Genomic DNA, 14574 nt, shown 5'->3' on the forward strand with positions numbered 1-14574 from the left:
AATTTTTCACATCTTCTCTCTTTGAGCCCAACTCATCTAGATTTACTTCATTTTCTTCCAAAAGCCTACAAAAGGATGAAAAACACAAAAAGGAATTAAAATGGCCTAATTAACTAAAACCAAAGGATTAAAACATACAAGTTAAGAGCTGAAAATATGAATATTTTAGCACTTATCACCTAATTCAATGACTTGTCTTGCAATGTTCTTGTTATTGTTATCCTTATTTGAGTATTTAAAACTTTGGGTAATAGTGTTTAGGTTCTCAGAGCTTGGTTGAAAAAGCCTCTGTTTTCCGGTCAGAAGCTCCGTTAAAACGAGACATGCAACAAGGAGTTACAGTTTTCTCATCAGAAGCTACGTCAAGACGGAACATGTAACAGGAGTTACTGTTTTCTCGTCATAACGAGGATGTGACGGGAGTGAAGTTGAAGCTATTGTTTTCTCGTCTGGAACCCCGTTAGAACGGGACATGTAACGAGACCATAGCCAAAGCTACTGTTTTCCCTTTATAGGCTACGTTAAGACAAGACAAGTGACGAAGAGGAGGCATTTGTTCTTCACGTCAGGACGAGACTACTTTTCGTTAAGACGTGGGTTGTTTCAGATCTACGAATCTGGCCTTCATGTCATAACAAGAAAGTGTCCCGTTAAGACATGACAACGGAAATGTTTCACTATAAAAGGATTTTTGTCATTGTTCATTCTTTAGACTTTGGAAATATTTTTTGTGAGCTCCTTTCAGTGAAGTCTTGATTTTTCTCCACGGGAGCTATGTCTCGGTGGTGTCGTTTTATTCAAGAGGAGACGTGTTATAGCTTGGAGTGGCTCTTTTCTCTTGATACCACTAAGATGCGGTACGATCCGTCTTCCCTAGGTATGTATTAGCTAATTCCTTAATATACTACATATAATCAAGGGAATAGTATAACCTATCTTTGGTTAGCATGAACTGTCTACCTAAATTACACTAAACTAGGGTGTAGTACAATTTGTCTTCCCTAGGCATGATCTATCTAACCCTCTTGATCATATGTCACTTAAAATCATTGTATAACAATCATTCACATAATCACATAAAATATGAAGAATTGAGTTCAATTAATATAAAAGACTTTCTAAGACAAAAGAAGAACTTCATAATGATTGAATGTAAACATTAAAAGCAATTGTCACAGTTATACAACCATCATGCATCTAAAAAAACCAAAATTAAAATACAATTAAACCATTGTTACTTGGAAAGTGCTACATCAACACCCTATTACGAATTGAGCCGCTTATGCCTCGGTTGTTTCATCTGATAGGAAGTTCAATAAAGTCTGAGATGTTAATTCATTTATACTGGAATTACTTTGAAGCCTCATGAGTATGTGTTAGTTCACTTTGCACTAATTGTAATTTGTTGTTTCTCAAACTTTCATTCGTAAGTGATTTGATTTGTGATTTCTTGAAATTTCGGAGATAGAGTTTATTTTTTTAAGCTTGCCAAATAATGAGAACCATTATTTTTTGTGATACTTCATCCTTTTGAATAACATAATGATGACAATATGATCCAAGTCTATGGCCTATTTCAAGTTTTGTGGGTATTATTCCTATTAAACCCTCATGAGACTTCACTCGACCTCTAGGGATGCCTAAGGGTTTAAAAGGCTTGTTATATAAGCTAAATGTAATCGTATATCCCACAAAAGAAGGATTTATCTTGTTGTTTTTCTATCTATTTTCTGTTTTCTATTACTAATGGATTAGCAATATGTAAGTTTGAGGGTGTGATAAGCGCTGAATGTAGCACATTCAAGCTCCTTAACTCGTATATGTTAATTCCTTATCATTGCTATTTGTTTGATTTTGTGATGTTTTAGTGTTTTCAGGTGTTTAATAACGATACAAGAATTACTATTGATTTTAGACTTAAAGCGCACTTTGAGAAGACCTAAAAGATGTGATTAAACTTAACCCATTATAATAGAGGATCTATATGATGTGGTTAAGTTTAATCAAATCAAGAAAATGATTATATCGGAATGTCTATAATTGGAGTTAAAATCGGATTAGATTCAAATTTGGATTCTACACACGTCTCAGTATTTGGACCATAACTTTCAACTCAAGTATCGAATTGAGGTGAAAATAACAGCATTGGAAAGCTAACTCAAAATACGACAAATAATTGTGAAATAGGATTTTCCTAATTCAAATTTTACTATGCCAAAATCATTCCGCAATAAAAGAACGTAAATTTGGACGAATCGTATTCTGATTTGTATTAGGATTGCTTCCTAATTTGACTAGGAGACTGAAGTACAATTTTTCTGAAATTTATAGGGCTTCTAGGGTTTGTTTTACACTCTATAAATAGGCTTCTAAGCTTTGAAGAGAGGTGTGCTTAGTTTTAAACATAAATTATCTTCTTGGAGGCTTGACAAGTTGAAGATGAGAAGATCATAGCAGGAGGCCATCTTAGCACTAGATGAGCGGCTAAATTCGTAATAAGGCGTTGATGTAGTCATTTCCAAGTAACAATAGTTTAATTTTAGGGAAAACTTCACTAAGCCCCCCTGAACTTCCGGTCGATTTGCAGACCTCCCTGAACTTCAAAAACTCTCATTTTGGACCCCTAAACTTCCATTTTCTCTCAAATAAGGCCCTTCCTTCTATCTGAAGTGTTAAGACCAAATGGAATGCACATCACATGACTTTCACGTGATTTTTTAGCCTTCACTTACCCGTTTTGCCCTCACACTCACTCACCGAAATACCTAAAATACCCTCACTCGAAAAGGGGCAAACATTTAACCTAATTGTTTCAAAATCGATGTTAGAAAGTTGCGAAACACTTCTAGAAGGTACTGAAGGTACTGCCTGTGCGAACCATCGTCATCATCGCCTGCAAACCATTGTAGCTGAAGTTTGGCTGTCGATTTGCAGCGTGTTAATTAGAAATCCCATATAAATCAGTTCGAATCTACTAGAATCAAGTAAGTTTCGTTATCTCTAAAATTTAGATTTAGGGTTTGTATTAGAAATTTTTTGAAATTTGTGGTTGATCAATAATTTGGGTTGGATTGTTTGTGGGTGATTTTGCATGTAACGCCTCTGGATGCGATTTTGAGTAGTATTTATTTGTTTACGGTTTTTGAGTGGTATTTATTTCAAGTGGGTCATATTCTCGTCGTTTTTTAGATTCGTTGTTTTCTGACAAGGCGTTAAAAGTTATCATATGTGTGGTCAGCTTGTCGTTAGTTCCACATATTCTCAAGTTGTTGTTTTTCTGATCTAAGTGTGGTCCCCTAGGTTAGAGTTGTGTTGGACACGTGATTTGAACGAGATGAGTTTTATTACATTGAATAAAGTGGTCATGTTGTCCCTTTCACTACCAGTTGTTTGGTTGCTGACCTTAAATGGCACAAATGTGCTTATACATTGGCAGAGAAATGCACTTTTTGTTGAAGTTGTTTACAATACAATATTAGTGCACTGATATAACCAAACGGGACTACAATGCATAGTGTGTAGCATAATGTACTATGCTCTTCGGGTTTTTAATTTTTTTTTTTATAACTGTTTAGGGTATTACTACTTTGTTTAAGTTTTTTTTTTTTTTTTTTTTTTTTTTTTTTTTTTTTGCAGTAGTAGTTAAACTTTAGTGGCTTGTTTAAAGTTGTGTTTAGGGATTTTTTTTTTATCACTGTCATGTGGTCTGTTTGGTGGCTCCTTTGAGCACAGGGGTAAGATGGAGAATATTGTTTGGGTTTAGGGGCAAATCTTCTAAAAAGTTGTGTATGGTTTTTAATTAAACTAAGATTAAATGTATTCTTTGATTGGGTCCAGTTATTGGCCAGCACTTGTGATTGTTGTTGTTTTTTAATTTGCTGAAATTGTTTGGTGGGTTGCTTTGTAACAATGATTGATGAAAGTTACTAGTACTTAAACTTTAGTGGCTTGTTTAAAGTTGTGCTTAGGGATTTTTTTATCAATGTCATGTGGTCTGTTTGGTGGCTGCTTTGTGCACAGGGGTAAAATGGAGAATATTGTTAGGGTTTAGGGGCAAATTTTCTAAAAAGTTGTGTTTGGTTTTTAGTTAAACTAAGATTAAATGTATTCTTTGATTGGGTTCAGTTATTGGCCAGCACTTGTGATTGTTGTTGTTTTTTAATTTGCTAAAATTGTTTGGTGGGTTGCTTTGTAATAATGATTGATGAAAGTTACTAGTACTTAAACTTTAGTGGCTTGTTTAAAGTTGTGGTTAGGGATTTTTATTTTATCACTGTCTTGTGGTTTGTCAAATTATGGCAAATGTCTGCTCCTTGGTATTTTTATAACTTTTAGAGATTGTATTAATTTTTTGTGTTGGGATTGTGTATGGTATTATATTAAACTTTTGACTATAATGAATGTGGCAGGATACCTCATGGGTACACATTGTATGATGTTTGAAGTCCATCATGGGGGTTGTTTTAATAGGCAATATAGGATTAATTATGTAGGGGCAATGTTAGTAATTACCCAGACCCGTATGATGGGAACAAATTGAAATTTTCTGATATAGAGGACATATGTAAGACATATGGATATAGCTCTGGGGACCTTGTTTATTACAGTGTACCGGGTTTGCCATTAGACCAAGGGCTAAGACTTCTGTCATCTAATTACAATGTAACTGAAATGGTGGCAAAACATCTAGATCATGCTCTTGTAGTGTTGTATATAGTAACTTATGGTGTAGCAGATGATGTAGTTGATGGAGATGAAGAAGACGATTCAGAGTATGAGAGGGAATTTGTGTTTAGGAAGGATGCATTCTGGGATTTAGTTCTTAGTGATGATACAGATTGTCTTGATTCTGATGAGGATACCACTCATTGTAGTGAGGCCATTCCTGAGGGGGTTGAAAATGCTGAAGAGGTTGTTGAGGAGGTAGATGTGGAAGGGGGTGTTGATGATGTTTCTAGGGAGGGTGATGCTGGGGAGGGTGGGGAAGAGAGAGAAGAGAGTGATAGTAGTGGAGACATGCATGATAGTGATAAGCTAGAATCACCACATGGTAGTGGTGATGAAAGATTAGTGCACTTATCCCGTAAGAATGTAACCAAAAGAATCCCTTTTAATCATAGTGATATGAATAATCCGACATTGGTTGTAGGGAATACATTTCATAGTGCAGTGGAATTTAGAAAAGCCGTGAGACAATACAATATTAGTAGGGGGAAGGATTTGAAATTAAAGAGAAATGAAAACAAGAGGATTGTGATTGTTTGCAAAGATCCAAGGAGCAACTATAGGGTGTATGGGAGGCAGTTGAAGAACGAGATGACATTCCTTTTAGTGTCCATAAGGCCCAAACACACTTGCACTAGGAAGTACCAAAATCATATGGTCACTTCAACTTGGATTGCTGAGTGGTGTATGGACTCTTTTAGGGATCAGCCAAACATGCCCATGGATATTTTGCAGAAAAAGGTGAAAGCAAAATGGAATGTGGATGTGCATGTCAGTTCTTTGTAGAGGGCAAGGAAAAGAGCAAGAGAAATTATTTTTGGGAAACTGGATGAGCAGTATTATCGGTTATGGGATTATTGCTCCATGGTTAGGAGCACTAATGTGGGCAGTTGTTTGATATTGATGGTTGAGAGACCAATGTCACAGGTGTCATGCAGATTTCAAAGGTTTTATTTTTCATTGCCAGCCATGAAGAATGGTTTTGTGGAAGGGTGTAGGCCTGTCATAGGTCTTGATGCATGTTTTTTAAAGGGTACGTATAAGGGGCAGATGATGGTTGCTGTGGGCAGGGATGCCAACAACAATATGTACCCTATTGCAATTGCTATTGTAGAGGTTGAGACAAAAGATAGCTGGACATGGTTTCTAGAGGCGCTTGTTATAGATCTTGGCTCTAGTCAACATGGATGGACTTTTATTTCGGATCGACAAAAGGTAAAATAATAGTTATTTATTATTCATATAATTTAAATGTTTAGTGTAATGCAACTAATTATGTTTTCAACTATTGTGCAGGGCCTCATTCCAAGCCTAGAACAAGTATGTCCGCAGTCCGAGCATCGTACATGTGTTAGACACTTGAACGCAAATTTCAGGAACTCAGGTCATAGGGGTGTGCTACTAAAGGATCTTCTTTGGCAAGCTGCAGCATCCTACACAAAGCAAGAATTTTACAGAGTAATGGATGAGATAAAGAAGATGAGTAAGGATGCACATGCCTACCTGGAGAAGATTGACCCCAACACTTGGTGTAGGAGATGGTTCAATACAATTTGTAAGTCTGACCTCTTACACAACAACACTTGTGAGAGCTTCAATTCATGGATAAAAAAATACCGTGACCAGACAATCCTGAGTATGTTGGAAGGTATTAGATGTAAGTTGATGAGAAGGTATGTGAGGAAGAAGGAATTAATCAGTTCAATGGAGGAGGCCTTAGGTCCAAAGATTAGGAAGAAGTTAGAAAAAGAAGAGGATGAAGCTAGTAATTGTTGGTGTACATACGCCGGTCAGGGTATGTTTGAAGTTGAGTGCATGGGAAAGAAATTTGTTGTAGATGTGGATGGCAGAACCTGTGGATGCAAGAAATGGGATGTAATTGGTATCCCATGTTCTCATGGCATTTCTACCATTTTACACCAAGGTGGAGACCCAGCCGAATATTTGAGTGATTACTATGGCAAGGAGAAGTACTACAAGTCATATGACTACACTGTCTTCCCTGTACCAAGTGAAGATCAGTGGCCAATAAGCAACCAACCAAAGATTGAGCCACCAAAGATGAGGGCAGCTTCTGGCAGACCTAAAAAAATTAGACAAAGGGGTACGGATGAACCAAGAAATGCTTATTCAATTAGGAGGGGGGGCCACAAGAATTAATGTGGGTACTGCATGAAGCTTGGTCACAACAAGAGGTCATGTGTAGCCAGGCAGAGACAAGAGGAACGAAGGTCACGTGTCAGAAAGTACTATAGAGATAATGCATCAACTTACTGGAATTTGGACATGAAAATGGTTTATTCATTGAGAATATTTACTGTTTAGTGTTTACTGCATAATGTTCAATTTATTAAATTAGTTTGTGTATTTTGTTTGTTGATTGTTTGTGTTTGTAGTTGGATGGATCTTCAACTGCCACTTCATCTACTGGCAGGAAAAAGAGAAAAGTGAACACACCATCAAGTTCAAACAGGGCAGGGAGATCACAATCTGGTGGATATTCAACATCCATAAGTCAAACACCTCCACATCCTGAATCCCAGCCTGCATTCAGGCCAGCCTCACATGTTGCATCACTGCATGTCTCACATACTGCATCCCAGCCTACAGCACAGCCTGCATTTAGGCCAGCCTCACCGAATGCACTACTGCATGTCTCACAGCCGGCATTTAGGCCATGTGAAGAGATTGCATTACAGCAACAGTCACAGCCTGTGGGAGTAGCAACTTCTGTCAGCCAGCATGTGAGAGCTGCACCTTCTGCCACCTAGCCAGTCAGAAAAGCAACAAATTATGCATACAAACCGAGTGTGAGTAATTTTTCATATTCTTTCTATAAATTAAACCCTTAAACAAAAATTAGGGGCCTGATTGTATGTGATTAATTGCAAGCATCTACCATATTTGGGAATAAGAATAAAAGAACACTAGGGTTGGCCACAAGGACAAGAGCAGGTGGTAGGTTGAGGGAACTTGTTAGTAGTGGAAGAGAACCTACCAAGCAGAAGATTGTAGTTGACTTGACTGATAACCCTGCTGGGCCACCCCCAATTCCAGGTGGTGGACCAGTATGCCCTTGGGGGCCTCCCAAAGCAGGTGGTATTACATTTCGTACTGCCCCACCTGATTTTGACATACAAAAGGGAAAAAGGACAGCTCTTGACCATCCACCAGGTTTTCAGGAACATGTTAGAAGAATGGATAGGGGGAAAGATAAGTCCACCAAAACAGTGAAGGATAAAGGGAAGCAGAAGATGCAGTAACCATGACATAAATAGTCGTTTGTTGAAATTGTTTGTCTCAGTTTGTACTGTTTTATTGGTAACTACTTGCTGTGTGTTGGGGTATTTTCAAAACATTGTAATGTATTTAGGGTTGATGGCAAAGTATGTTTTGACAAAATTTTATGCAATTGAAGCTTGGTGTTGTGTTTAGGTACATTAGGTGTAAATTTAGGTGTAAATTTTGTAGTGCTTGCATTGATATAAATTGTAAGTTAATTTTGATTGGCCATGTATGTTTTGAATACATTTGGTGTAAATTTAGGTGTAAATTTTGTAGTGCTTGCATTGATATGAATTGTAAGTTAATTTTGATTGGCCGTGTATGTTTTGAATACATTTGGTGTAAATTTAGGTGTAAATGTTGTAGTGCTTGCATTGATATGAATTGTAAGTTAATTTAGGTGTAAATGGTGTTCATCGCATTTGGACCAAATTTTGGTGTTTGATTGGTAGTGATTGCATTGACATGAATTGTAGGTTAATTTTGATGCCCATGTATGTGTTCAACACATTTGGACCAAATTTTGGTGTTAGATTGGTAGTGATTGCATTGACATGAATTGTAGGTTAATTTTGATGCCCATGTATGTGTTCAACTCATTTGGACCAAATTTTGGATTAGAATTAAATAAGGAATGGTCTTAAGTAGTTGTGATTAAATATATATACTGCTTGCATTGATTTTGATAGTTGGATTAGGTTAGGAGTTTGAACACATTTGGTGTAAATTTTGGTGTAAATTTGGTAGTGCTTGACAACATGTGGATGACAATATTTAGCCAATGTTTTATTTCCCAATATTAAGGTAACACAACAGCAAGCAATAACATCAATTGGGGTCAATAACATCAATTAAGAGGACAAATCTATTTCTTCACTAGAGTCAATTGTTTCAACAAAATCCATATATTTCAATACAATCACTAGCAAATGTGCCAACAAAATCCATCCATTTCAATACTAGAGTCAATCGTGCCAACAAAATCCATACAAACCATAACAAATATTACAACCTAACTAATACCTAAAAAACATTACCAAAATGGTTAATTCATACAAGTCTAATACAAATAAACAAAACAAAATGTCTATCTCAGCTGCTTAACATCAGCTTTGATGCAAGTCTATTAGAAAAATGGAAACACATCAGTACAACAACAAGACACCAAAAAGATGCAAGTGCAACTCGAAACTGTAGCTACATCCAACGATACTCAGTCTCAACCCTTTGAAGTTTAACTTCAAAATTTGCAGCATCAACTTCAATTTTGGACTTGTATTCAGCAAGCTCAAGCTTGCATTTGAAGATTTCCATTGCCCTTTCGGACTTCAACTCGTTTTGCCACTCCATCAACATCGACATCACTCGGTTACCGCACACACAAATTTCAGGTTCAACCCATTTAAAATAGTTGTAACCACGATTTTTTTCATTCTGCATAATCACATAAATTACGGTCACAAAAATTAGGGTTTACCCAATTAATACAGAATTTTGGCATAACGGGGATGAGCTTCAATTCATGTGAAAAAAATAAATTCTAAAACACATCTTACCAAATAATTAACACAAGCATAAAACCTTTTACCATAATTTTTACTTGTTGATGCAGTTTTGATAACTGTTTTGCTCCCACATTTGCAAATGGGATAGCTCGATCCTGAATCGCATAACTTACCCTTGGATTGCTCCATATTTCACCGTCGTCATCTCGCCTGTACTGGGTACTGGGTAATTTTGCCGGTGGATGATAGAATCGACTTTCACCGGTACTGGGTATCCCCGTCGTGTGGGATTCTTCACCGTCGAGACGCACGTGACTCCCAGCTAGATCCTCAACTTTGTTTCTTTGACTTCCTTCCTAATCTTTTCCAATGGATGGCTAGAACCCAGTGATTTTTTTCTACAGCTTGGGTAGTGGGTCTTCGTGCTCCTTGTTCTCAGTTGTTTCTTGCACGGCTTGGGTAGTGGGTCTTCGAGCTCTCTCATTCTCGGTGGTTTATTGCACAGCTTGGGTAGAGGGTCTTCGATCTCTCTCGTTCTCGGTGGTTTATTGCACAGCTTGGGTAGAGGGTCTTTGATCTCTCTCGTTCTCGGTGGTTTCTTGCACGGCTTGGGTAGTGGGTCTTCTAGCTCTCTCATTTTTGGTGGTTTCCTCGACAGCTTCGGTAGTGTTTAAGTCTTATATGTGGGTACTTTGTGAGTGAGGGTGAGTGAGTGTGAGGGCAAAAGGGGTAAGTGAAGGCTAAAAAATCACGTGAATGTCACGTGATGTGCATTCCATTTGGTTTTAACGCTTCAGATAGATGGAAGGGCCCTATTTGAGAGAAAATGGAAGTTTAGGAGTCCAAAATGAGAGTTTTTGAAGTTCAGGGGGGTCTGCAAAATCGGCCGGAAGTTCAGGGAGGCTTAGTGAAGTTTCCCCTTAATTTTATTTTAATTTGAGCTTCTCTATATGCATGATGGTTGTATAACAGTGAGAATTAATTAATCTTAATATTTATATTCAATCATTATGAATTTCTTATCTTGTCTTATAAATTCTTTTATATTGATTGAACTCAATCCTTCATATTTTTTGTGATTATGTGAATGATTGTTATACAACGATTTTAATTGACATATGATCAATAGAATTAGATAGACCATTCCTAGAGAAGACGAATTGTACTACACCCTAGTTTAGTGTAATTTAGGTAGACAGTTCTTACCAACCGAAGATGAGTTATACTATTCCATTGATTGTATGTATCATATTAAGGAATTAGATAGGCCATACCTAGGTAATATGGATCGTACCGCATCTTAGTAGTTATGTGGATGGTCCATACCAACCGAAGATGAGTTATACTTATTCCTTAATGATAGTATTTTATTGATTACTCGAGTGAGACGAGCCATATATCATGCATAATATGAATTTTCCTTATTACTTTATGATTGACCAATGTTACACGGTTAGTGGTGAAATCAACCTCCTATTCTATCTCTCATCACATCTATCTTTACTTTTATGTCTTTATTTATGCATTTACTTTATAGATCCAAAACCAAACAAACATCTTTTATATTGAGTTCTATTTAATCTTGGAAAGCTTGATAACAACATCCTCGTAGTCCTTGAGGCTTGACACCCTCTATATAGCCCTATCCTACAAGGATTCGTTTTACTGCGAGTGATTATTTTTATGATTGATATATTTTGGTATACAAAAATACCGCATCAACTTGTCTTGGTCATGAGAAGTAGGGATGCTTCAGGTTAATATGTTGAGAGTATTGGCAGGGTTATGCCATACACCGAACAAGACCACATAAGTAATCATTTGTTTATAGTGTCATAAAAAATGATGTATGTGCATGAAGGCTTAACATTTACTCTAAATCCTGAAGAGCTCATGAACTCAGATGTGAAGTGTAGGTTACTTAGATGTCTCAAAGAGTGAGACCTATCATCGGTCGAAACAACGTCAATACATTGGGTAATCGCATATAGCATTGTGGTAACACCAACTTCATGATGGAATCCAAATCCTTTGTCCGAGAACAAAGAGATAAGGAATATTCCCCTTGTTTTAGATTTAATGGGAAAGACGATCATAAACCTTAGGCCCGAGTATTTTCACTAGGTAGACTGAAAACTTATACATGTACAAGGTGAGATGTATTCTCACAAGGTGCATAAGGATAATCATGAATTTAAATCAGCGATTTAATGAAAAGAGGTAGTGAACAAAGTGCCAGTTCATAGACTTTGCTTCGCCTATGAAATGATTTCATGGAGGGATAATATGTAATTAATAAAAACGTCATAAGGATTAATTGATTAAATAAAAAATAATCATTAGAGTACAGTCATAATGATTTAGTTTAATTGTGATTAAATAAAGTCGTGTGACATGGTCTAGGAAGACATGGTCACAGGCCTATGAAGCTAATGATATTTTTCCTTTAGGTCCCTATTTGAGCGGATATAAATTGACAGACAATGTTCCTCAATTACATATTTATTTATTATGATGTTTTATTTTAATAAAACATGGGCTAGAAGATTTATTAATCTTATTGGTTATTTGGAGAAATTGGATTTGGGAATTAAATAAAGCACTGAGCTCATAATTTAATTCTTACAGGCCAAAGAATTAAAATAAACCTTAGGCTTATGATTTTAATTCTATAAGCTTGTAAATAAACTTTGAACTTAATGGAATCTAGTCCAAGAGCCGAAGTTAAGTGAAAGGAGGCATTGGGCTTGAGGATAAAACCCAAGCCTAAGAGCTAAACTAAGTGGGAGTGGGCTAGGGCTAAACCCTAGCCCTAGTTGCATGGGGAGAGAATAATCTATTCCCATGGCCGGCCACTAGAGGAGTGGCAAGGAGTGTAAATACTCCTTGGCCGACTTCCCCTAGGATTGGGATTTCTAATCCCAGTCCCACATCACATGGTTTAAAATTCTTTTTCTCCTAGGATCCCATTATTATAAATAGATGTTCAATTGAGAAGCAAAAGATACAACACTAAAACAATTCATAAGATTGTGATTTTGTGAAAACAAAAACACAACATCATTTTCCCACATGAGTGAATACACGGCCTAGGAAGAATTTTCTCTCTCTAAGTTTTGCTTCTAGTTTTCTCTTGTTCTTGAGAAAACTTTGTGAGCCAATAATAACAATCATATTCAGTCATCAAAGAGAAGATCTAATGGAGCAATCTTCTACCCAAGTGTTTGAAGATCTTGAAGACCTTGATGAACTCCCAAGTTATCAAAGGTTCCTTATGATTACAATGAGGAACATAAAGATGTTCTTCTAGTTCATGAATGGACTCATATTTGAAGTTCTTAGTTGTTGGAACTTCAACTACTCAACCCCACACCATGGGAAGAACAGATGCACACTCCTACGCCCCAATGCCTAGGAGAGGCTGAAGCTACATGTAAGTAATCTAACTTATATAGTTATCTTTAGATCTAAATATGTTTGTCTTGACGGTAAAAGGTCTTGGGGATTGTGTTTTATTCTGTTGCGTAAAAAGAAATTTTTTTGAAATTTACGCAAACGATCCCAACATAATCCATCTACCCAAACCAACCCTAAATAATCCTAACTCAGTGTAAAACATATGCACAAGTCATTAAGCAAAAAATCAACGAAAACCCTAAATTTTAGAAATAAAATAAACCTTAAAATTTTCTCAACCAATAGGTAAAACGTGCACATACCTTGTTAAAATCAATTGTATGATCTTGAATTTTGAAGAGAGGAGGCCAAAAACCACTTTCGAGAAGATTGGGTTGAGGGCGTTTGTGCTTGCCTCCTAGCTGACTATCTTCGTGGAGTGAAACTCCTCACTGATCCTCCGGTAGACTTCTTCAAAGATGTAGAATGAATGGTTGTAGATGGTGTAACGTTCAACACATCAAGAGACTTCCTCCCTTGAATTCAATTCCAACGTTCGAGAATTATTTGGTTGGAGAAAAACACCTTCAAACTCTAGAGAAAATCTCCCAAAAAGTATGCAGTGACCAGTGACATAAAATGGAACTTATAGTTAAGAGATTTTATTCATCACGTCATAACGGGATTTATTTTGTGTTAAGACGTGGTGAACAAAAGACGCAGACATAAGTTCTGGAATTTTTCACCTCTTTTTGGGAAATGAGTCACGTCATAACGTGAAGAGTAAACTCTTTGCAATCCCGTCATGTCTACGTTCTGACGCCCCATCCAACGTGTTGGCCGAGAGCTTTTCCCAAAGTCTCATCACATGCCCGTTCTGACATGCCGTCTAAAGCGTAGGCCGAGAGTAATTCTCTAAATCCTGTCATGAGCCCATTTTTATGTGCCATCCAATGCTTAGGCTGAGAACAAAACCCTGAGTCCCGTTACAAGCTTGTTCTAACGCACATCCAATGAAAGCTGTTTTCGCACAAAACTAGCAATCTTACAAAATGGTTTTAAAGAGCAAATCTCATACAAGGATATTTTGCATTGAATAAAGCCAAACTAAACCTAACGGTAGCTCTTAGGACAATTCACAATGGTAGATGTAAATGACCAACACCAAATCATCCAAAAATTCTTTGTCTCTATTCTCTCTCTCTTTTCTTCAGCTTTTCTTCTCCTATTTTATATTACTCATAAATGTTTACACAACCAATCACTCATCCATCCTCCTCCTCCACGCCTAACCTCGACCACCATAGTACGATCCCCTCTAACACCATTGCAACTGTTAATCATGGAGGTCATAGAGGAGGTGTTGATGTCAGCAAAGACCACCTATGCCTTGTCATAGTCTAGGTGGAGCCACTTGCTTCGCAACGAGAACGTGTGATTAGCATTCCAATCACACTGTCAAATCGTCGTTTCCTTCTAGAAGTTCATGATTGTTGAAGCATTGACAACGCTGGGGGATGCCACATCTGGATCGCACAATCTATTGGATGGTTCGTTTGTTGAGCTTGTCCATGGGGTTGAGGTTGAAGTTCTTATGATAAGTGGGTCTAACCCGGGTTGATCTAATTGACATGTATGAACTGTAAACATAAAACCGACTTAG

General features: G+C 37.1%; 1 pseudogene; it reads left to right on the forward strand.

Annotated features, from left to right (window-relative positions):
- Nucleotides 1-5628: 5628 nt before the first annotated feature.
- Nucleotides 5629-7988, forward strand: LOC148587067 (uncharacterized; annotated as a pseudogene).
- Nucleotides 7989-14574: the final 6586 nt, after the last annotated feature.

The sequence above is a fragment of the Corylus avellana genome, chromosome 3 (genome assembly GCF_965113065.1).
Source record: "Corylus avellana chromosome 3, dhCorAvel1.hap1.2, whole genome shotgun sequence".
NCBI classification, from domain to species: domain Eukaryota; kingdom Viridiplantae; phylum Streptophyta; class Magnoliopsida; order Fagales; family Betulaceae; genus Corylus; species Corylus avellana.